Source organism: Amblyomma americanum, chromosome 2, assembly GCF_052857255.1.
Source record: "Amblyomma americanum isolate KBUSLIRL-KWMA chromosome 2, ASM5285725v1, whole genome shotgun sequence".
Classification (NCBI taxonomy): Eukaryota; Metazoa; Arthropoda; class Arachnida; order Ixodida; family Ixodidae; genus Amblyomma; species Amblyomma americanum.
Genome location: NC_135498.1, coordinates 84,522,697 through 84,548,553, shown reverse-complemented (window position 1 = coordinate 84,548,553; position 25,857 = coordinate 84,522,697). Strand labels below are relative to the sequence as shown.

Sequence of the window (25,857 nt, the reverse complement as noted above, 5' to 3'; positions counted from 1 at the left end):
CGAAGAACGCAGAAAGGCGAGAGCCGAGTGCATCCAAAAATCACTAGCCACATAGGCAACAACGGTGTATGTGGACGCAGCCATATACTCAAGAAGGACGGGACAAAACAACCCCAAAGCGGAAGCTGCTGTGATAAACTCGCCCAAGCGGGAATTCATCAGCGCGTCGCTACGGGACTGCATGGTAGTCGAGGCTGAAGAAGTGGCCGTCGCCCTAGCGGCAGCGGAGGTCTACCGGACTAAGCGATCCTTAACAATACTAACCGACTCTCAAACGGCATGCCGAAACTTCATGTTAGGCAGAATAGGTCACAGAGCGCACCGCATACTCCGCTCTGGGGAACGATCAAAACAAAGCACAGAAAGAGAACCAATAAAACATGCGATAGTATGGACGCCGGGACACGCGGGAGAGGAAGGTAACCAAGCGGTCGACAGGGTAGCTCGAGGGTACACTTTTTCTTGAGCTCTCCCCACAATTGACATCAAGGAAGCCAAACCTGTCCCTAGAGATTACTCGGCAATCTTAAACCAATACAAGGGCTGCAGGAAATGGTACCCCCACCACATAAATCTCTCTCCAAGGAAGACGCCGTCGCCTGGATGCTGAGGACGGGCTCATACCCGAATCTAAATACACTCATCAAAATACAACCCACACAATACACATACAAATGCCCATGGTGCCATGAAACACCAACGCTCTATCATATAACGTGGGCCTGCCAGAAAATAGATGTGGCACCAAAAATACTAAACCCGGGTGCGGAGCAATGGGAAGGAATGCTCTCCAGCGACCGTCAGGACGTCCACATTGGGCTGATCCGGCGAGCACAGCTGGCAGCGGCATTTAGGGGAGCCCTGGACTAGGGGCAGACGACCATTGCTAAGAAGACGGAAGACACCATCTGACTCCAGCAAATTCCTCACCTACTCTCTAGAGCTCAATAAACTTTTTCCTTCCTTCCTTCCTTCGCAGTCACGTCGCAGCGTACTGCCGTACATCGCGGAAACAAAACTAGACCAGCGGCGGCGGCAAGGAAACGTCTTTTATCTGACTCCGCTGTGTATACGGCACTTCTGTAAAAAATACAGAAACCACGGCTCCGGCGCTAGCCGAAAGTATCGTGACGGGGTGGTTCGCAATGGGCAAGAAAAGCAGAGTTGGGGAGACGACAGGCAACTAAACTGAAAACAAGGACGTGGTAACGGATCTACGTGCCAAATTCCAGCAACACATTTTTTCTTCGCGTAAAAGTACACCATCTCTTCACTGTGGTCCAAAAACCGAATCCCTGAAGTTAAATAACCTGAATGATGTACAAGCCACTTGCGGGCAGCTGCACATTGGACAAATAATGTTTGCTAACTCTCTGCCTTTAGAAGTTTTTAAAAAGAATGCATTTGTATATTGTATCCTCATAATCCGTTCAATCCTATCACTCATTTTTGAAGTGCATACTTTCTTAAAGAAAATTTTGAATTCCGTGCTCCACTCGCGCATTGAAAATATTTTTCGAGCACTATATTCATCCAGTCTATAAGTCCTCAAAGTCGATAAAAGCAGTAGGATTCGCAGTAATTATTACACGAAACATGGCGTATAGCTTGTGCTCCGTGGTATTATTTTCGAACAAAAACATAGTTCTTGGATTTTACCTTCATAGTGCAAGGTAGCTGTGTAAGTTTGTTAGACATTTTTTTCCGAGACTGCAGTTTTAAGCACGTTACAAAACATTGTTACTGGCACGTTCTCAAAACACTGTTCGCAATTTAACTTGTGCATGCGAATTACATTCATTCCATTGGATGTTCGAAAACACTGAATTAAACAAACCACCGTTAAAATAGCACTAAATTATCACAAATCTCAGTCACTAACCTGCACACATATCTGAAATCTAATCACCAGCAGCATTAAAAGGCTGCTTAACCTGTCAAGCTTATTCAATTCAAAAGAAATTGAAGAGCCTGCGTAAAGTAAACAAAAGGTCACGAAGACCTGTATATTACAATTTCATTTTTTTTAAATGAAGGACAATAAATACCATTTGAAACCACAATTCTTGGACAGGTAATAGAGATAGGGACTAACTTGAAATCAGCACCTAAAATTAATCAAAACGATACAATAGCAAATCTTGAAAAACAATGCAGAGTTGACTTGAAGACTTCTTCGCTACACTTCAGGCTAACTGGTGTCATTAGATAACATTAGCTAAAAAATGTTTTGCACCAGACAATTTCCAGTGGCTAATTCTAAGTGGCTAACTTCACGATGCAGATTACAAACTTCAGTAAAGGAAATACTAAACAAACATCCTAAAGCAGCCCACTAAATCTACAGTAATATATCGCAGGTATCCAAACTCTAACGTTTGTGTTTTTTCTTGAGAAACACATACGATCAACATAACCATAGAAAACGTATAAAATACATTCAATTTATTACAAAATTGCATAAAAACAACCCAAAATTAAACTTTGCACTCTATATATGGAGGTCTATGCTCTAGAGAAAGTTTATGTGCCCCGAAAAATATGTTTGCCACCCATTTGAAGGAGCCTATCACAAATAAAATTCAGCCCTCATAACTTATATGGAAAAAATAGAATACAGAAACACATGCACACATGCTTTTCAATCTAGCTAACAAGTAATGACTAATGCTGAAACACAAGGAATTAGTCAACCTGGTATTACCTGACTGTGCGCACTACAAGCAAAGCAAAAACACATGGGCTAAGGTTAAAGCGCTAAGGACACACTGCATAACCTTGAAAGCAGTAGGTAAATGTTAGCATTTGAATCCCGTGGGTGTCTTGACATCATATCAGTGTGAATTTAAGCAAGCACGCTCTAGAACCTATAATCTTGTCCCCCGTGAGAACGCAATCCGAGAAGCATTTATAGTTAGACAACACTGCCTTGCAGTCTGTTTTGATTTGGACAAAGCCTAGGGCACCACATGGAGGTTTGGCATTCTGCGGGACCTTGGAGACCTCGGCATCCGCGGTTGGATTCTGAAATGCTTGAGCGACTTCTTGTTCAACCGTTCAATTTACGTCTCGATGCCGCCCTTTCGAAGGACTTCAGTCAAAATAACGATGTACCTCAACGATGCATTTTAAGTACTTCGTTCTTCATACTAAAACGACCTTCCTAGGTCATTTTAGTATGAAGCGAAAATAATTCCTAAGCCAATCCTGTTTTAAGTCTATGTCGACGATCTCCAGATTGAACACACGTCCTCAAGCGTTACGTCGTGTGAGCGGCAAATACAACTGAAAGAAAACAAACTTGCTACGCTTAAGTTCTCTTGGAATTCACTCTGTTACCCTTCAGGACCAGCGGTTATCTTGCCTTCGGAATGCATGCCCTGCCCAAGCCCACATGTATCTCCTGATTTCGACTAGGATGTCATTAACCCGCGTTTGTTTCCTCACCCATTCGCTTCCAGTCTCTTAATTATACACCTATCATTTTTCTTTCCATGGCTCGCTGCGTTATCCTTAAGCTGAACCCTTTTCGTTAGCCTTCGCGTTTCCTCCCCATAGATGAGTACCGATAAGATGCAGCTGTCGTTCACTTATCTCTTGAGGGACATTTGTAAACTGCCATTCTAGAATTGAGAGATCCTGCCGTATGTGCTCCTCGCCATTCTTAACCTTCAAGAGTACCTTCTATTCACTCTTAACTTGTGCTGTACCACTGGCACCACAGTTTTCTTCACACCGCATCATTCTTGTGACTTTAGTGCTTTTATTCGCAACAGTGGTGTGTTTAAGAAACGCCAAAGTATTGTCCATTATGCATAATCGATGATAGCTTGGAGGTTGCGTGCTGGTTTCGCAAGAGAAATTCCTGGCTTCACATTCAAAAAGGGGAACTTTTTTTTCCACTGTGATTTTTCTGTTTGCGTGAAGGAAAAGGACTGCACATATACCGATCTAATAATTCATCACGGCCAGAAATGCTGGCGAATTAAAAACAGCGGTGAGGTGTAACATCTCGCCCTGTGTTTCAATATTCAATATTAGTTCAATATATTTCAGTGTATTCAGTATTAGTTAAAAAACCGGGCAGTTAGCACTCCCAGGCCGTATTGAATATTACCACACTACTCAAGATTTTATGCCCAAAAGGCGTTCTTTCAGTTCAAAGAACCTATATATAAAAACTGTGTAGCTTTAGGTGAAACACCCTGTAGAGAGGCGTGCGTTAGAGCGTGAGTGATACCAAATTGAGTTTTTAGATTCTCAAAAACGCGGTTGCCCTCCACGCTGCGGCCCAACAAATTTTGGCTACATCACGACCAAATACCTGAGCTTTCGAGAGGCTTTCAGGCAAAGCAGCCTCTCCAGTACACGTAACATAATTGGTTTTTTGGGGAAAGAAAATAGCGCAATATCTGTCTCATATATCGTTGGACACCTGAACCGCGCCGTAAGGGAAGTAATAAAAGAGGGAGTGAAATTAAGAAAGGAATAGGTGCCGTAGTGGAGGGTTCTGGAATAATTTCGACCACCTGGGGATCATTAACATGCACTGACATCGCACAGCACACGGGCGCCTTAGCGTTTTTCCTCCATAAAAACGCAGCCGCCGTGGTCGGGTTCGAACCCGGGAACTCCGGATCAGTAGTGGAGTGCCCAAACCACTGAGCCACCGCGGCGGGTAAAACGGGACATTCTAAAATCAGAGGGACGCACAAAATTAGGGCAATCCCAGTGCAGACAACATGAAATGTTCACAGGGTACCCTGTTTAGATAAAGGGCATATTAGGCATATACATGCTTTGTCCAAATTATGACTAAGCACAAATATTGCCGCTGCGAGCTGTGGGCATGCAGAGTTAGGAATCCCTAATCATGAGGGTATATTTATGAGTGAACTTTAACTGCTTTCTGGTCAACAGTACGGCTGTAATGCAGCACTTAGCGGCCTGGACGTCTAGCCTATATATGAGGACCTGCAGTCTTAGCAGTTAATGGGACTAGCAGGGCTTACAGCGACAAGCAAAGTATACGTTGCAATTGTAGGCAAAATGAACGCTAGTTCCTACGTATAAAATCATGCTGATATTCCCCTACGCCGGATGGCTTCAGGATGTCAGGTTCAGAACACTGCACCAGTACATGAATGAACATCTGCAGGACTTCTGCTAGAGAAAAGCGGACGCAAAAAACTCTGTCTGACGGTGGCATCATTAGTGCCTCGTTTGGAATGTACGCATTGAGATCTTTGCAGGACGTCCGTCAATAATCTGTGGCTTTAAGTTTGAAATAATGAAATGGATTTCAGTGTTACCATAGAGATTACTCTCGAAACTGATGGGGGCAGCGAGCGGTAGTACAAATGCATGTCGTATTGCTGGCCGTATTTTTGTTGGGAACGACCTTGTCTGCGTTACCATTGCCCTTACTTTGTGCTTTGTCACACAAGCAGTTAACCTTTGTCGCTCTTGGTGCACTTGGAACATAGTATGGGGCTTGTATGAGAGTGAAGGCTTTCAAGACAAACTACCATAATGTGCACAAAGAGCTGAGTAGGTCTGCGTTTCCTGACATTCGAGCCTGACAGTCTAGCCTCTCAGAAGCGACATGGAGGGAACCTGGCTATTTGCCGTTGATTTCAAAGAATTGAGAACTTGGCTGGGCTCATAAGCTTTATATTTTGCTTTACCTAAGGATAATAAAGAATGAAAGCTACGTTAAGCTAATTTGACACAGTGATGCAGAGGAGCCGCTGTTATAAATCAAGTTAATGATCAGAACATTATTAATAGTTTGTTATATTATATTTTTCATCGTCCCTTTGTTCATTTTTCTTTGCAATGAACAGAAAACTGTGTGGTAGAGATATTCGATAGAAGGGAAATTTACGATAGACAACACCACCAATTACAACAGCCTAAATAAAAACTCGAGATTTTAAGAATTATTCATTTTTTTTCAACGGGTGAATTCACTAAGTAAAGAAGCAAATAAAGGCTCTGCGTCTCCAATTTGATACAATTGATTGATTTACCAGAGTCGGTAAATCAATCTTTTCTATTTCCACCTCTCACTAGAAAAACATTCTTTCTTTATGGGCTAACATATTTTTAACATAACTGCGCCCTTTTGCACTGAAAATATCTCTCTTTAAAAAGAAAGAGTTCATTCTCTGAGAGAGCAAGATTGGAATGCGGTAGCAAAACGTTAAGCACATTAAAGACTGCTTGGCTATATCTCAAATGATAGCACAGATCTTTTCTCGAATAGTGCCAGCACAATCTACTAGCGAACAATGAGCGCAAAATGTATAAAATCCACAAAGGAGAGAGAAACACAGTAGAGCGTGTCCTTACTTTTCTTTCTTCGTGGATTACAAAGTGTTTGCCTTCAATATTCACCATAAAAGGCGCATGCACCATCTAGCCCCTAACGAAGTTTAATGAAAAGCCTTATCATCATCACCATCAACAGCCTGACTATTCCCACTTCAGGATAAATGCCTCTCCTATATCTCTCCAATTAACCCTGCGCCCATCCTATGCCTGCACACTTCTTAATCTCATCCACCCACCTAACCTTCTGCCACCCCCTGTTTGGCTTTCCTTCTCATGGAAACCACTTAAGGACCAGTGCTTATATTGACTTCGCTTATAAGCCCTGCCCAAGCCCCTTTCTTCCTCTCGATTTCTGCTAGCATGTTATTAACCCGAGTTTGTTTCCTTTACTACTCTGCCCGCTTCCGGTCTCCTAACATTACAGCTATCATTTTCCTTTCCGTGGCTCACTGAGTTGTCTTTAAGCTGAACCCTTTTCGTTAGCCTGCACGCTTCTGTCCTGTAGATGTGTACCGGTAAGATATAGCTGCCGTTCTCTTTCCTCTTGAGGTCTATTGGTAAACTGCTATTCATAATCTGAGAGAACTTACCCTATGCACTCCACTCCATTCTTATCCTTCTAGAGCATTGTCTATTCACTCTTAACTTGCGCTGTACCACTGCCACCGTTCTTGTTCACGCCATATCATTTGTCTGATTTTGATGCTTTTTTTCGGAACAGTGGCATGTTTAAGAGTCTAAGACACGCCAAGAAATTGCCCATTTTGCATAATCCATAACAGCATTGTGTTCCCTACTGCTTTCGAAAGAGAAATTCTTTGCTTCGAATCCGAAAAGCGGAACTTTTTTCCTACTGCAATTTTTTTTATTTCCGTAACGCAGCAGGAAGAGCACAGACCGATCAAATCGTGCATCGCAGCTAGTAATGCTGACTAAGTAAAAACACCGCTACCAGAGAGGGCTCAAACAGAAATGAGGTGGGTGTCCTCTCGTCCTGTGGTTAGCCTCTGCTAGCACTGGGTTGAACGACCATAACAACAAACCAACTCGCCCAATGGGCCGCTCTTTTAGGGTGCAAACAGCAGTGTTTTATGGAATCAATAAAAAACAGGCCTAAACCAGCATCAAAATAAATCTCAGTATTTAAATATTTTTCCCGCATATATGGAGCTTTTTTCTTATTGGGAAGATTGCGCTATAAAGGTGTGCATTTTGGCTTTCCAGCTTTAGGGGCAGTAGAAGCTGCACAGTTTGCGCCTTTTAATTCTTGCAAGAAAGAAGAGTTGCTGGCAATAAATTGTTTTGTTGTTCAGAGGGCGCATTGTCGCCATTCATCAGCACAACGCAATAAGTTTGAACTGAGTACAAACCAATTTTTTAGATAATAGTGTATAGGTGACAGAAACCACAGACTGACTGAACGTTATAAAGTTTAGCTGTATAAAGGAGCACTTCAGTATATTATACACAAGTAGCAGTGGTAAAAGACTGGCATGCAGTTTCAAGTGAAACGTGAAATATATGAGTAAATTAGACAACAGTCCTTTTATTGCGGCTGTTGACATATGCTATAACTAAATCTTATGATTGGCGATAATAAATTTTGTAGCCTGGATTTCGAATCCTGCTAACATTATTCGGAACTTATTCTACTGTATATGTTTGTTTCTTACTTATAAAAATTAGCTTATGCCGCACGAAATATTTTGAACGGTCTGCAGTGTTTTGTGCAAGAACTTAGTGTCTATTTTTGGAAACGCGAAAAAAATGCTCCACCAGACGTTCTTTTTTTATGATTCCGTAGATGCAACGCTGAACTTTCTGTATACCCGTGGGTTTCGCCAGAGTACTGTATGCATCATGAGTAAAGGCAGCTGCAGTAAGCTCTGCGTAAACATAAAAGAAATTTATCTGGAAAACGCCTCTCTTTCCTCAGTTTTGGGAAGACAATCTAAGAGCAGCATTAGCAACAAAGGCTAACCCCAGATGCAACAAAACAGAAAGAAAAGGAGATTGCCGTTCAGAACAAGAGCGATTTATCACAAACGGAGCCAAAAAATAAGGAAGGATTCTTATAGTCCACACCGTGGGCGAAATATTTTAGAAATTTTCGTAAGGCGGGAGAACGAAGCGTTGAAAAATACATGAAGTTTTTATCGCTTAAGAAGCTGTACAAAGGTGCTATGGGCTTCCTTCCAGAAATGAGGGCTGTAATAAAACAAATTATAATTATCTCTATTCCTGAACGAAGAGCAGGACTCCTTTTTCGCTAATGCGAAAGGTGTACTCTGACCTTCCTGAGGAGAATCTATACTGGAATGTTATTCCAACAGTACGTATTATCTTCCGCGGTAATTTCTACATAAAGTTTCCTATGATAACGTCCTCAGCTCATAACCCGGTGTGTTACTTTTGCTGCATATGCAGCGAACAAATGTCGTTCGTTCCTTTTCGTAATGCAAGATAATCATCGAATTCCATTTTAGGGGGCCAATGGCATTATTAATTTCATTCAATCTGTCCTTCAGTTGATGCCAGCATACTTTTTTGAAGGATTTTTTTTCGTGCGGTTCAATATGGCGCGGTTGAGACCAGGACACTGCATACCGAATAAAAAAAATCATTTTCTGGATGGCACGTGCCCTTCGAGTCCTAAATATAAGGCCAGCATTTTCCACCCTTCTACCATTGGACTCTGAAGAGGACGGTGAGTTTCTCAAGAGTTAACGGCTGCCAGCTCTGACAAGGGTGAGTAATTATTAAACATATATAATTGAGCGTCTCGCGAGCCCACACCTACGCTGCTGCAAAAATAAATGTTCGATTCACATAATATTTTAGGCATGTTTTTTAGATCAAATAAAAACTAGCTAAAAGAGCGTTGTTTTAGTAAAGATTCACACTCTTTATGAACGCTCCTGGTTCCGTTTCAGGAACTCCATAAAGTTAGAGGCACATTGTATTGCTTCAGCATCAGAATTCAAATTCCGTTTCAGGATTCAGAATTCAAGATTCAGGATTCAGCCCATAGAAAATAAATACACGCAGTTATCGCTTACCAACTAGTGAAGTTGGAAACCAGTGTGAATTTCTATTCCTGAGTGCCATTAATGGCGCATTTAAAGCATCATTTTCCACCCCTTTTCTAAAGATACGCACAACACTTCTCAGCCGTCTTCACTTCATGATCACAGCTTGAGCTGTGAGGAGAGCTGTTAATGCAGACCTATTGATATAAACACGAGTGAAAAAGGTACAAAGCGTGCGTTGTTGTTTCTTAATGGTAGATTATGTTTATTATTTGCTCCATCAAACGCTAAAACGAGACACAGAGGAATCTTTTCGTGAGCAAGTGTGGAGAAGAAGGCCGGAAGAACAGTGTCCGCCGTGCAACAGCCCAGACGGCGATAACGGAATAGAGGAAGAAAGAAAGAGGCAGAAATGGGAAATCGGAAATGACAGAAATGTGCGGCACGAAGTTTGCCCTCTTTCTGCAGACATCGTGTTAGAAAAATAGTTGCATATGTCTAGTATTTTTTAGTAGAAAGCAGCGGCCTTGGGTAATGTCTGCAGTACTCTAGAATCAACCAGGCAGCAACGTCCGTTCATTGACATGTACATGTGGTCCTAGTTGTGCACTCAGCTATGACGCACCCAAGCTTCAGAGATTAGCGGCACTGTAAAACTAGTGCTACATCAGGGTGCACTCTTCTTCACGGTGCATACGTTTGCTTTCTGCGGCAAGAAATTGCCATAAGGCACGATGTCCACTTGCTGTCAAAAGCGATGAGCGTCACTTATGCATACACTAGTTGCCCCACGCAGCAGGCATCAGATGGAGACTTCATGTGATGCGAAGGCGAGATAACCGATGGTCGTTAATGTTAGTACTTGCACAGATTAAATATTGATTCCCGTTGTCTTTTGACTGATAGAATGTGTAGAATACGTACTGCTTCGCTGCTGTTGTTACGTGCCTGAGTGCGGTTTAAATTCTTAGTTATGCTCCTTGTAATACTTTACACGCTATTTGGCGCGTGCTCGAAATATAAAACATCCAAAAATTTTTAACCGCTATTTTTAAAGTAGTTTAAAGGTACAAGGCCGAATACGGGAAAAATAAATGGTTTTACAGCCGAAGGTGTGAGCTAAAATACTGAACTGGATTATATCATAATTTTCAAGTATTCTCACGCCGTTTCTTTTCATAAAAGAATCTTCATTTCACCGATTCATTGTACATAATATAAGGTAAGATTGCTCTTATTTCTGGACCTAATGCTGTTTTACGCATCTTATGTGTCCCATTCATAAGACTGGCAAATATCGGCGACTTGCGATAAACAAGAGCGGTAAACTTCTATCAGTAGGCAGTCTTCTGATAATACTTACTTTGAAGATGAACAACCTTCCTCTCCGCCCGTAGTCCCTCGGTAGAAGCCTTTATATTTCTGGCCTTATTTTTCGCTAGTTGACGCACGTGCCTACTGGAAATTAGTGCTTTTTTTCTATATATTGCTTCTTCTGCTCGTTTGGTCTGACCAGGTTAATCAGGCCTACTGTCATTTGTAACAAGGCTTAAAACGTTTAGCTTGACATAAAAAAAAACATATAATTAGAGAGGCAAATTTAAACAGAATCCAATCAAAGCTTTATCTTGACATGGATGAAACAAGCCAACTCATTCTGTTGCCTCAGAGATTGAGTGGTAATGGTAAGGGTGGCTTACTGCCACGTCATATGTATTATCAGAGACCAAAGCTTTATATATGTAAAATGAGGTTGACAATATGGACTCCTTGATTGGCATTCCAATTTACTTTTTGCCCAAACACACAAAGAACAAGCACTCAGCAGCTACACAGTATCACATGTGGGCTTTTGCTAATTTGAAAACCCTTCACTGAAATACAGTTTGAATAATCCCTGGCAAGAGTATTTAAGGCTAGCGTAGCTCCGCTTCATTCATTGGAGGATGCCTTTCAATCAAATAACAATCTTTTTCAGTTTAATTAATCTTCCCACACAAGCTGCATAAGGATAAATATATATTATTGATGGAGTAATATTACCCATTTTGAGTCTGGCAGCATTCTTTCGTTTCAAACAATGTACCTCGTAACTGCATACACTGCGCTTACGAAGCAGCCGAAATTTTGAAGCTTTCCATTATTCTGCTCTTCTTTTTGAAACTTCAAGACACTATAAGTGCAGTAGGCATTTAAAGCCTGCGCGCTCAAAAGCAGTCGCATGAACTCATTTGTAGAAGATAACGACTGGAGCCTAAAAATATTCATTTTTAATAGAAAGGCTTTACGTAGGCGCCGGTCAAGTTACCAAGTTTAGAAAAAGTTTTGAAGTGTAATGCCAGCGTTCAGCGGAAGCTGACTGAATGTTACTTATGATTATCAGTGTTCTTCTTTCAGAGTGCTCTATAATAGACCTTTTCAGGAACTGTTTAAACGCGTGGCCTGAATCGGTTCAGGAAATGGAATATTCTTTTCCTAGGCGATCTTCGACTTGAAGGAATGGTCTCTTATTACTACATTAACGGCACTAGAGTGTTAATATGCTCTACGCTAAGAGCTTCTTTCTGTTTTTTGTAAAGAAAAAGAAATCTTTCAGGAAGATAGCACTGCGAAAAAAATTTCGGAGTACCTTAAATTTATCTTTTTGTAGTCAATATAAAGCCTAAAATACTCTCTTGGGGAACATTCTTATTCCCTGAATAATTTATTGTTTTTATTCTGTTGTTAGGATGCACCTGCGCCGAATTCAATGGCTGGAAGAATAGAGGTAGCGCATAGTGAAATTTATTTTCTCTAGTTAATTTGAGGTATGACATAGCAAGCAGAGTTTCGTTTTACTTCTGGACTGAGGTATGACATAGCAAGCAGAGTTCTCTTATACTTCTGGACGGGAGCTTCATTGTATTTGCAACTGATATCAGCGCTTCCTGGGCTACCTGTAGGTAACTATACTGCAAATAATTTCCCAGTTTTAGCATTGCACGATTATAGCTGAAGCTCTATTTGATCGATTTTGTTCGAACGTTTAAATTTCGGTCAATTTCTCCAATTTTTACGTACACTAGTCAACCTATATTTCCGCACCAGACAGTGGGAAGTCACACTGCTGTAAAGGTTTCAAATAGCAGCAGCTTGTGGTGCTATGTTGCGCAAGAATCGCACCAACAGAAGCCAAGGTGCATCGTCGAAGAGTGACTTAAGATAGATGTGCGAGAATTCGGCATTGTTGGTTGTGCAGGACGGTGGCCACTGCTTAACTCTCTTCACACCACAACTTCTGGTTCATAAAAAAAATTTACCGCGTTGTCACCATTCTCAATAGGCCCCTTTTAAAGGCACCTTTGCAATAAATTTACTGCTTTTCATCAGAGATTTGGAATAGCAAGAAAGCGGTGTTTCCAAATAATACGTTTTCTGACCTGACAAGATCGATTTATTTTGAGGTGCAGAAACACAAGTTGACAAGTATAATATATGCATTTCAATACGCTGATGCCTGATGGGGACCCTAAATGACTTCTTGTATACTTGACGCCTAATAGTGCGCGTGTTAAAGGTTCCAGGTTGATTTACCTTGGCGCACTTTTCGCTCGTGAGCAGATATCCGCGACCTCAGGGTTAAAGCCAAGGCCTCCGGTAATCTTTGATGACTTTTTTTAGCTTTTCTGTGCACAGTACGAATAAGGTTTGGTTTAAGGGGGTTTAGTGTCCCAAAGCGACTCACGCTATGGAGGGCGCCGTCGTGAAGCGCTCCGAAAATTTCGAGCGCCTGGAGTTCTTTAATGTGCACGGATATCGCAGAGTACACGGGGCTCTGGCATTTCACCTCCCTCAAAATTCGACCACCGTGGCAGGGATCTAACTCGCGTCTTTAGGGTCAGCAATCGACCACCGCAACAGTTGAGCCACCGCGGTAGGTCAGAGGGGTCATTTTAAGGGTATTGAAGAGCCCTCATACAGTGGCGATTTCTGAAACAGTTGCAGGGCTGGAACGCTTAATCTTCATTGCAGTACTTTCGATAGTTAACTTTCCCATTACCTTCTTTGCATTTAGTTTTTGGGAAATTATCTCCGGTTTGACGTCTTTGACATATATGCTTTAAACGTTATGTGCTGGGACGTAAGCGTATTTCAGGCGACAAATTCTTTATTCGCCATAATTTTCTTTGAGCTCAGTCATGGCCAGCTTATTTTATTTATTTATTTTGCAGTTTAAGTGCTCACACTTCACAGAATGAAGAAGCAGCGCACAAATAAATTTTTCATTGTTGTAATGAAATTCCAACTTCTGTTGAGCAATATAAGTTGCTCGAAATGTGAGATACTTTGCATGCAACAGAACTGCTGAAGTTTGCTGAATTTTGGCTAGTTAGCATCTATAGTTTGGTGGGCGTTTTTAGTTATTTGCTCAATAAGAAAGCAGAATAATCCCGACCGCTTATTCCTAACGAGACGCCTAAAGTAAGGTTTGAGGAAATAAGAAAGCAACCAAGATTTAAAGTTATCTGGAGTGTCTTTCAACTTACAAGTATCACAAACGCAGTTTTGGATAGCGAAATGTAGACACCGTTCCAGTTGACATCTCGGAAAATGGTGTTCCGTGCACTATTTGAGCGGCAAAGTCAGTTGCAGTCCCATCTATGAAGGTGGAACTGTTTTGCGAAAAACGACAGTGCTACAAAGTGGTTCCTCAGGTGGACTTTGGTTTAAAGTGGCGTTAACATTGCTCTCAGTTCAATATCCCTTGCTTCCTCTCTACGTGTGACGCACGAACAGCTGAGCGGTGCGGAAACTTAAGCCGGTTGTTTCCAGGAGCGTCGCAGATAAAGTTTTCGCAGTATGGATCGTTTCTGAGCACGGCATGCGTCGTGTTACAGATTGGGATATACTATTCTGTGCTTGAGGAAATATCTCATCTAGAGTGATGAGCGGGCTAACGAGTGTAACAATCAGTGCAAGGAGTAGTTAACAAAATGAAGGCTACGAAACTGACGCCGCTAGCACAACCTAGTATAAACATGGCATGAAAAGTATTGTTTGAAGTTTGCAACAAAATAGGAGGAAATTGTTAACCTCTGAAGAAGTGCGTTTACGCACGCTCATTAAGAAGTAATGAAAAGAATTTCCATGGGATATTCCGATCTGAACACAGCTTTATGCGAGCAATTTTTGTGTCTTATCAACTTAAAGGTAAAGTAGAGCCTTGAAAACAGTTTCAGTTTAGATGTGTTTATACCACAAAATGTTTTGTATGTAATGCACAGGTGGCATCGAGACCATGACACTGACACATAAGGAGCCACGTTCACGAACCCACCTAATTTCTTCTTCCTCCTCTCTCCATTTGTTTCTCTAAACAACCACTTGCATCTCCCTTCCCCAAGAAACAATCACCTTTCTAGAAGAGTAGTAATGTCAATAATTGCTGACAGGTTTAGAATATTAGCTGCGTACGACGTCCAAGCGGATCAGGTTCCTTCTAACAAGCTCAAAAACTACCTGGTACACATGAAGGAACCGCTAGAAAAGATGACATAGCCCTGCCGTCGCCTACAAGATCTCCTGAAATGAATCCAACGCAACGAATGTAGGCGATACAAGGGATTTCAGAAGGGGGCTAAAAGAAGGTCAGCTGGACGTCAAGAACAGAAGAGTGGCTTCCATCTCCCAAGCAGAATATCAGCAAAACCCGAGCCAGTTAATGGACAGGGAATCCACGGGCATGCTTAAAAAGAAAAATTTATATGCGCGGCCGCTCACGGAGTCCCTTCACATTCGAATGAAAAGCTAGCCGAAAAAAGGTAGCGGCGCAATTTACCCGTGTCATACAGTACCAAACAAAACGCCACATTATATCACAATTTCTTATTTATCTTTTTACCACTCTAAAATTTGAGCACCGGGTTGGTGGGACAATTATGGCAGACATTTTACACAATAGCTGCCATTGCTTACCTTCTTATTAGGCGACAGTTTGTTCCTACAGCAAATGTTTTGACGAGCTGTTTTCTGCGCTGCTTGAAGGTATCAGTGATTTTATTGTTTTTTTAAGTAGAAAATGAGGCAGCAATTTTCAGAGTGCCCCTATACAAAACCTTAATGTGTCAGTACTTCAAACGCTTGCGTTTTCTAGTTATCACTGCTTAACTCTGGCGTAGCACGGAGTCCAGGAAGCTGTCGGTGAAAGCATAGAGCCCCTGTTTCTCCACTTTTGCAACAGCTTCCTGACTATCCGCTACGCGCTGCCTGTTTTTCTTACCCTCAGACAATGCACAATGCTTATCTACATGTATTCAACTGAAATAATCTCAGTAGGACGGCTAGGCGACTCCATAAGGCCAACCTTCCTCTCCTTCCTCCAATTATTCGCAAGCGCAGGAGAGTGGTTCGAGATGTAATTCTGTTAAAACACATCAGAAGCACACCTTCTTCAGGAATGCTTTGATCAATCTCTTCGCTCACGGTACTTTGAATTCAGTCAAAGAGAATAACTCCACGAACGGAGTATCAGCCACGTATCGTAACGTTCCCAACCACGTGGTTTAACGTCGGAAGTTAAAAAGCAGGTAAATAAAAAATCCAATTAGGTCTACGCGCACAACGAATCCCCTCTTTCCCACCCGACGGAACAACAATTTCTCTAATGAGATCACTCTTTTTTATTCGTGACGTATCAATACAAAGCGTTCCTTAATCTGAATCAACCTGGAAGCCGAAATGTTTTCACAGGGGTGCGCAGCTTGAGCTGGGCTCCTGTCGTTTAGATCATCACATTGCAGATGACACGTCGCCATCCATGTAGTTCCTCAAGAGGCTGTAAAACAAGGCCAACTCTTCAGAAAAGTGGATAACAGAGTTTTTATGCACGCACGAGCAGTCTTTCACGACAACATGGTTCGTAGTTCTGCCTTGACTCCTGCGAGTGTTGAAAGACCAAACCACCTCTGAACTTATATCTCTTCAAAACGTGTGAAGGCGTTAACCATGCTATTCTGAAATGCAATTAAAGCTGGCGGTGTTTCATCCCGTAGTTGCGGCTGGGCATCACTGCCATTTGAGCAAACTTAAAGACGTTTTAGTCAACACCCTGCACCCACTGCCTATAAAAATTTGCAGTTATGCATGTAACCACAAAAAACCTCACCATAAAATTAAGAACGTTAGTAATAACTTAGAATAGATGGAAAATGAACGCAATCTCAAGAGTCACTGACAGCACAAAAATGTAAAACGAACTGCAGGAAAAAAGTTACGGCCTCAACCATTCCAGACGAAAGAAAAGGCTTCATTGCATCATATTATACCAAGAAAAAACTAACAGACCTCTTTGAAATCTGTTATTCTTTGAATTTACGCAAAAAAATGCATATGTCTTATGTTTTTGTTCAGTACTGTACAGACGCCCTGTGCGCCATGTCCTCCTTTCATAAGCAACGGCTCATTTAATTCTTTCTTACTGTGAACAAGGCACCCGTTCGACGGCCGAAACGTCAATGTTTTTGCGTTTTTCTTCATGATACACCTTGACGAGTGCTTGTCTCTTCAGATGCAGATCTTCCTCTCCAGACGGGTTTCTGTAGAATCCTTAACTCTTTATTCACCTGTTATCTTACTTACGCCTAAAACAGCCATACTCAGCCACAGTAGCCGTCCTGGTGTCTCAAGAAGCCTCTTTGAAAAATTAGTGACAGTCTTCCCTGAAGTGCCTGGTGTGCGATGGAAGCCAAAAACTGAAAAGAAAATAGTTTGGGGCAAAGCTCCACTGTTCGCATGCAAAGCTGAATGTCAAATGACGTTTGGATTTCGCCTCTAGATGGAAACTCGCAGCAGGATCGGATGTGACGACATACTATGTGACTTGTCGCAACTGCTACCGCTCGTTCCGACGCTGCGCCGACCGCCACTCCGACCACTCGCTCTCGCCAGTTGTGTCACGTGACGTGACTAACCACGTGATTCGCTCTTAGTAAATGCCAGCGCTCGCTGCATAGACACCGCAGAGACATGGATCCAGGACAGTTCACCGGGTGGAGTTCTTCGCCTCAGCATTGGAGGCGCCGGGCTGCTTCTAGCGATCCCTACTACAGAGAGCGTCACGAAGCCGCGTAGGCTAAAGGTAAGTCGCAAAAGCGGGCTCGTCGAGTTGAGGAAACCGACGAAGAACCGGAGGTGCGTCCGTAGAAGGAGCGGCAAAGGCAACAAGAGTATCTGAAGCTGAAAAGCACATCGGCGTCCAACAATGACTAAACATGCTTAATCAAGCTTTCGCTCCGTAAAACCTCGCTCTGCCAAGTTGAGTCACAACAACCTCTTATAATATATGTTGTGTTGGTCGCTTTGAATTAAACCATAAAATACATTGTAGCTGAAGATTACAGAAGATAAAATACAAAAGTCAATCGCAATCCTCAGCTGGGTTCAGCACTCACGACATCTGCATGTCGCAGGCATTTAGGGCTTCCGCCATCAGACCTCATATTTTGTGTAGCTCAGCCCTGAGACCATTCACCAGAGCGAACTTTAACTATAGCACGGGATGTGGCACATGGTTCACTACCGCAAAAACCATGTGAAACATGATGTAACGGGATTCCATTGATGCGCAAGGAGCGGATTGAATTTCCTTTTCAGGAGACGACACGAACGAAGATGCCAATTTTTGAACTGCGAGCTCAATTTTAGCTAACTTCAAGAATGCGAAATCTCGAATGCCAACATCAATATTGAGGTCAATATAAGTGATGCCAGCAATCACCCAGAGTCATTGAAAGCGGTTTACTTCGTATGCTCATAAGCTTATTCTTTCCCACTTGTGGATTTCTCCTCTCTTTATGATGACTCTTTAGAGTATGGTTCGAATCCTGATTTTGAATTATTTCTGTATGGTTGTATTGAAACATTCCTAACTGCCTGTATATAAGTTCTATACAAAATTCACCTTGATTGCATGCGTGCTGCATGTTTAGCACATGCTGGTGTCTAAGTGACAGGATAATCAAGCGGTAAACGAAAACTGTCCATTGTGATAGCCATCGATATTTCTGTTAGTTCTTTCACACCGCTTTGTCACGCTGATAAGAGTACAATACAGCGTTGAGAGAACATAATAATTATGATCTTCAAAACATCACCGGGATACGTGAACGTATTTAGGACTTATGTCCGATTATCCGTTTAATTGATAAGTCTGGAATTCTTGAGCCACCAAACACAGTAGAATTCCGCGCAAGACGCGTAAAGAACACCACACCCCCTAATATGTTAGAGAAGAAGCGACGCAAGAGCCGTTTATTTGGCAATGCGAACGAGATACAAAGACGGCAAGCGAGAAAAGAAATCCTCGCACAGCAGACTCTAGAAATTCGAGGAATTATTTGATTCACATACCGGCAGTTATGATGTGACAAAGAAAAAAATCTAACTACATCCTAATCATTAATGTGAATTTTGACGGCTTTAAAATATGCGTCACAGAAACGGGAAAAATAAATCTTTGATATCCATCAAGAGCACCTTAGTGGAGGCTATTATGCCTTTGCCATGAGTAGCATGAACCATGATAGGTTAGCGTAGCCCAAAACGGGACAAGGAATAAGGAAGACGCACACGCCGCGGTAGCTCAGTGGTTAGGGCGCTCGACTACTGATCCGAAGTTCCCGGGTTCGAACCCGACCGCGGCGGCTGCGTTTTGATGGAGGAAAAACGCTAAGGCCCCCGTGTGCTGTGCGCTGTAAGTGCAGGTTAAAGATCCCCAGGTGGTCGAAATTATTCTGGAGCCCTCCACTACGGCACCTCTGTCTTCCTTTCTTCTTTCACTCCCTCCTTTACCCTTCCTTTACGGTGCGGCTCAGGTGTCCAAAGATATATGACACAGATACTGCGCCATTTCCATTCCCCCAAAAACCAATTATTATTATTAGAAAGACGCACACAACAAAGGCGCTAACTTCCGACAGACAGAAACATCGGCAACCAAGACGAACGTGACCCCTGAGGACAAACAGGCGCATGCGCCCGCAAAAAAATAAAGAAAATCAGGTGAATGAAGGCGTACTGAAGAGAGTGACTCAGCGACATTTAAAGAAGGTGCTCTCTTTTGGACAGAGAGATAGACGGTTTGCTGACACATTTATCTTCCAAGGCAGCGATACGCGGTGCTTCAATTTTTTAACGTGTTATCTGATCCCGGTGTCTGGCCATGATCGAATACTTATGCAATAATGGCACACAACCACACTGCTTAGAGTAAAAAGCCAGCTTACTGCCAATAAAAGGTTTCATGTTCTTTTGTGTTCATGAAGCCTCTCATTCAAGCAACTACCAGGCTGACCAACATACCGCTTGCCACAAGAAAGATGGATGTCATAAACAATGACTTCAGTAGGTTTCGCCAATCTTTTCCTGTGATTAATGGTGCACAACAAGTTTTTGGCAGGTTTATCGGCAAGCAAAGTATTTTTCCATAGCGCATTTAGTTTTTCAAGGGCTGAAAAAACTACGAGAACATTCGCCTTCGTCCGAAATTTCTTGAGATTGTGGGACCGGCAATTAATGTAAGGAATAACGGCAATTTTGCCTTTCTATTTTTCTGAAGGCAGAGATGATAGTTGATCTACTTGGCGCTTCCTCTTCAGGAAGCTTTAAGCGACAGAAACAAAGATATAAGGCGAGTAGCCCGCTTCATGCAGCATAGCGAGTTGTTCATGAAAATTTTGGCTGATGGGGGGGGGGCATGAGTTTTCCAGCATTCATTATAATGCCTCGTTTTTCCAGTTTAGAATGTGCAGGTGTGTAGGGGAGTAGAGGTTGGCTAACGCGAGTTGAATAGCTCCAACACACGTGGCTGTCTAGGAATTTAAAACGGAATATCAACATAGCGGATCTCGTTGTCAGTTGGCATTTCGTTAGTAAACAGCAGCTGTGAACACTCTAGTGCTTTAGTTAAAAAAACCGGATACAACCTGCTCTAAGCGCGATGGCGTATACTCAATCAGAAGAAAAAATCGTCAACAAATTTAAACATTTTGACCACATGTGGATGGTAAGCTGCTCTTGGAGGCTCCTGTCAAGGTGTGCCAGTACAGGTCACTAAGAACAGCGGCCAGACAAAAGTCAATGCATATCCCCTGTTTTTCATTGTGTGCACCGCTTTGCATATTTACGAAAGTGGAGCAGAGATAAAAGTGTAATATTTATAAAAAATTGATGACGGATAAACCGGATTCATCCTGAAATGACACAGCACCGAAATAACGGATGGAGTCTTCGTCTACTGTCCATCCATCATTTCGGGCTGTGTGTTTTCAGAATGAATACGGACACTTAGGTTTTAAACGGAGAATACTGCATGAACAATTTTTTTTTACATAGCGCAAGATTATAATATGAAAATAAATCGATCCGGAAATCTTGCCTTGGTACGCTTGGAATTTTTTCTGATTTAGAGTTTCTGCTATCGTACGGCAGCATTGACTACATGTTGGGTGCGAGCCATCAGTATGGTTTAAATGAAAAATTTTGTTACGCAACCCAAGAATGAACTATTGATAACAGCGGTGATTTTTGATGAAGCAAAAGCATCTGCAACCGAATAGCGCCATGGCGCTCTTTTGTCACAGTATTGTACAATATTTTTACAATATTGTACAGTATGTTTACAATATTGTTAGTGTACGTAACACTATTGCAATATTCCAAATGGATGTCGAAGAACCCTGGACTTCTACCAGAAATGCTAGAGTGATAGCGCTCCGCCACAACAAGTACAGTATGTCCCTGTTTCTCCTGACACCCACGAGTGACAACCGCGCTCTAGCTGCCAAAGCGCTCGAGCTGCAATGAAACATGGGAGAACTTCGAGGCAGCGTTCAATGTTGAAAACGCTGAACTTATTTCTGAATAAAATTGAGAGATATTCCTCAAGTAGCAATGCAGAACATAAACGTGAGCACGAAGAAGCACCGCCCCCGCAGAAGACATGCAAGCAAAGGGCAGAGCACTTTGACCGCTGCAGAAATGAAATGTAGGCGTGTGGAGGTACGGGCTGAATTATCTGTTCTGGACAAGCCGTCAGCTGCAGCTTTCGCATGGGCGACGTTTAAAAAGAAGGTAAGACACCTCTGCGGCGTATCGGCGTTCTGATTTCGCTTCGGTCGGGCACAACAATGCCAACACATAAACGAGTACGACACTATCCTGTGCTAAAGCCATTAAGTTCACGCTCAAAAGAGCACTGCTTAGCTACACCGTGTTAGCCCCAGACAATCGCCTTTAACTACCGCCGTTTAATCGTAGATCTGAGCATCTTTCGCCTGTGTCTCCGAATGAAGGATAATTATGTAACTAGCAAATAAAAATCATGACCAAATGCCTTATTGGGGATCTGCGCCTAGTAGTTGTTGGAATTTGCACACCGTTTGCCGAGAAAGCTGTGCTGATCGTGAAACGCTTGAACCCGTGCTTGCAACCAATAAGTAACGAATAATGGTCATTAACGAGCAGCTACAGTCACTACTGGAGGTGGGTACCACTCGTACAGATCAGTGTACGATTTCATATTTATTTGTCATATTGATGTATTCTACCATTACCCACTTGCACAGTGCGGAGTCGCAAGCCAGAGGCTGCTGCCCCTGCTGACTTCTTCACCCTATCGCGCGTTGAAGAATCCTCTCTCCGCTTCCACTAAGCTTTATCCGCAACAATAATCTTAGCCTACTAAATATGAGAATAGCCGGCACTTTGTCCCGTTTGCTGTAGTGTCTATTTCATTTGATCTGAACCGCCGGACAGTCCCATAACAGTGACGGTGACGGTGCATCAAGAACAGTATTTGATAACTTAGAAGGTGGCGTACATATGTAGAGAAATGCTGTATAAATGTTGGGACGGCTTTCAGGCCCGTATATTGCAGGGTTCCAAGCTCTAACCCATGCCCCCGCCACAAAGTGTGGTAATGCACGTTACGCCAATGCGATCCTCCGCCTCTTGAGGTCCTACCGCGGTGCGTTCAAATTATCCGGCTTCGTCCCTTGCGTCCGGACTAGCATCAGCGGTAGTTGCCATGGGCTCGGAGGAGGTAGATAAATTTTATTTTCATCGACCAAAGTAGCAGTTGGTGTAATTTTATAGCCTCATCAAGTGGCCATGAGCCCGTGGAGTTCGGCGACTTCTAGGGCGCTTGTCACAACCCGGATCTGTGTGTCCGAGCCGGAACTGAGCAATGCGGCCTCCCACTGGTCTGGATTCGATAGCTGCAAACCTCGCGGAGGGGAGTCCTGAGGGCAAGCCCAGAGTATGTGGGATAGGGTACCATGTTGGCCACATACTTGACAGCAGGAAGAGTAGACCGCAGAGTATATGCGGGCGTATATAGCGGGATTGGGGAATGTGTTCGTTTGAAGTTGCCTCCACGCAATTTCTTGGGCTTTGGTAGAGAAAGAAGTGCTAGGGGATATAGAAGTCAACCTAGGCGGTAGTGCATTGTTATGTCATGAAATGCATCTAGGGCATGTACATGCTTTGTCAAAATTCCGACTAAGCACAAATATCGCCACTACGATCTGTTGGCATGTAGCCTTAGTAAAATGAAAAAGGGTCTTTTTGTGAGTAAACTTTAACTGCTTTATGTTGAACAGTACGACTGTAATCCAGCACTGAACGGCCTCGATGTATAGCCTATACATGAGCCCCTGCAGGCTAAGCAGATGATGGGTCTAGCAGGGCCTACAGCGACAAGGAAAATATACATTGAAGTTGCACACAAAAAGTCCGTAGCTGCTCTGTTCTTGCTTAGAAGAGGACTGCATATTAATCCTACCTTTTATCTGAATGAGGTCATACTGCCAGGATGAGCACAAATTTTTAAGAATAACTTTTTTCAAAAAACACATTTTTTTCACACAAAAACGCCCTAAAAAGAAGGGTTCTCGATCACTGAATGTAATAAAAGAACTGTCAATAAAACACTTGGGTTACGATAGGGCATGCCCTTTACAATTTTATTGCTTTGCAGCACGCTGTACTTCAGATTATGGATGTAAAGTTTATGAGCCAGCGAGGCCACCTTACCTTAAGAGAATGTATCCAGTACTTATTTCAACTTTGTTTCTTTCCTCAGGAGCATACAGGACGTCACCTATAGACAGTTTGCTTGGAGAAACCAACGAACCACCCCTTGCCGACAAAAGTATCCTCACATGGTGGTGCACTTGAAGTATCCATTCACTGCAGAAACTTATCTTTCACCAAATAGTTACAAAGTGCCCATCTAGAACACTCTATTCCACCAAAGCGCGAACTACCAGGCCATTGCTCTTGCGATTTGATAAGATTTGCCAGAATCTCACCTTGCTGAACACATTACCTAACATTGCACTGAGACGAGATCCCCTCACAGCATGGTACAAATTTAGTATAATATGCGATTTCTCTCCTACACAGTTCCAGAAAAAGCAAACTCCAAAGCAACATGTATTACAGGGAGTTTTTTCCACCTGATTAAAACTACAATGGTTTCACGGAGTTTTATACTGACATTTCAAAAACGGATGCTTACGTAGGAAGTGCAGTGGTACAAGGAAATTCTATGAAATTGTAAGGCTCCCGCAATGCGCATCTACCTTAAGTGCCTAACGTTACGCCGTCAGTGTAGCTGCAGAAAAAAAAGCGACCGAGAACCTCTTTAACTGCATTACGTACACACACTCGATAAATGTAATTAAGGGCGTTTAATTCTTAAAAATGCAAACACTCTGCTGCTTGAAGACATCATACGCAACATAACAACCGCCATAGCTCAAAGACAAAACATAATACGCTGCTGGTTACCAAGTCATGTCTGAATTAAAGACAAAAACTGAGCCGATTTGTGCAGTGCCCAAGCTAGTGGCAAGCCGATAAGGAACGCAAGCGTAACTTTTAAGGATTACGTGAACTTCGGACACCGTAAATTGAGAAAAATGGCAGTTGTCTTGAAGGAAGGAATTAAACAACAAACTACACTTGATAAAGTCACTTTTAGGTGACTAGAATTTATGTTTGCACCAGGAGCATATCCCTGAATTTATTTCATGTCTCTATAAAGGCCAGAAAAACCTTACACACAGCTTCCTCTTGACAAATGCAGACAAACCCCTTTGTGAAAATTGGGGATATCATCACATGATGAACACAACCGTTCATCACACTTTATTTTAGAAAAATGTTTTCACTGAGTTTTATAATGAGCATATTTCTTTATAACCAATGTTAGTCTTGGAGACGAAGCAATTGTTCACATAACCTTTGTGTGTAGCATTTTAAGAGAAACAGGTTTTCTCAACAAATTTTAAATATTTACCCATTACTTCGCCTTCATCTTTTGATACACCTCCGCCACTTTCTCATTCCTGGTATGAAGGGTGAGGTTTTTGTTTTACTTTTTGTGAGGCTCAACATCCTCGCCAAGCCAAAGAAGCCGGCTGAGGTTTTTCGATCTCCTTAAAATCTCTCAATCTTAGCCATTCATAAAATTTCTTCCTTCATCACTAGGTGACACAAAGCAACTTTTTCCACAGCCATGCAACCGATAATTACTATTTCAAACTTCTGCGGGAAACAAATTTCCTATACCTTGACTTTCGCGTATGATAGCCTGAGTTGCCTTTGGGCCATTTATCCCAAACTCAACACAACGCATTCAATTACAGCGAAAAAAAATACCGCACATATCTCATGTGAAACTGTAATTACTTCCGATGTGGCATTTTCAGCACTCTAGAACGACGCCCAAAGCACCAACATTACCCCATATTTAAAGAAAATGACAATTTTCACATCTAGCAAGCCATTGGACCACTAAACTTCGACCTACATCTGCCTAATGTTCGAAGATGGATGTTCAGATGTTCGTAGGACATCAGCCAAGATAAACTGGACCTACTACAGCTAACTGTAGGATGGTCCCGCGCAAAAGATTTAGCGTCCGCGAGGATGTCCCACGAGCGTCAAAAACAAGACATTATAAAATCTGAGGGAAGTTCAAAATTAGGGCAAACGCAATGCAGGTACACTTTAAATGTTCACAGAGTACCTGTTTAGATACAGGGCATCTATGGCATACACATGCTTTGTCAAAATTTTGACTAAGCACAAATATTGCCGCTGCCAGCAGTGGGCATGCCGCCTTAGGAACCCCTATCATGAAGGTCTATTTGTGAGTAAACTTTAACCGCTTTCTGTTCAACAGTGCGACTGTAATGCAGCAATGAGCGGCCTGGGCGTGCAGCCTTTACATAAGCTCTTACAGGATTGGCAGGTGATGGGTCTAGCAGGGCCTACAGCTACAAGCAAAATACACGTTGCAATGGTAGGCAAAATGAACGCTAGCTCTTGCGTATAAAATCATGCTGATTTTCCCCTACGCCGCATGGCTGGAGGATGTCAGGTTCAAAACACTGCATCGGTCCCTGAATGAACATCTGCAGCACTTCTGCTGGAGAAAAACCGGAAA

General features: G+C 42.5%; 1 protein-coding gene across 2 annotated transcripts in view; it reads left to right on the top strand.

Annotated features, from left to right (window-relative positions):
* LOC144121541 (uncharacterized) overlaps positions 1-25,857 on the top strand; it is a 163,041-nt gene that overhangs the window by 127,978 nt on the left and 9,206 nt on the right. Inside the window, exon 1 of one of the 2 annotated variants that reach the window (XM_077654806.1) lies at positions 8,991-9,043. The exons of the other annotated variant lie outside the window; for it this stretch is intronic. The gene's annotated coding sequence lies outside the window, so the exon portion shown is untranslated. Of the gene's footprint in view, positions 1-8,990; positions 9,044-25,857 lie in introns of those variants that run through there. 2 annotated transcript variants of the gene reach the window in all.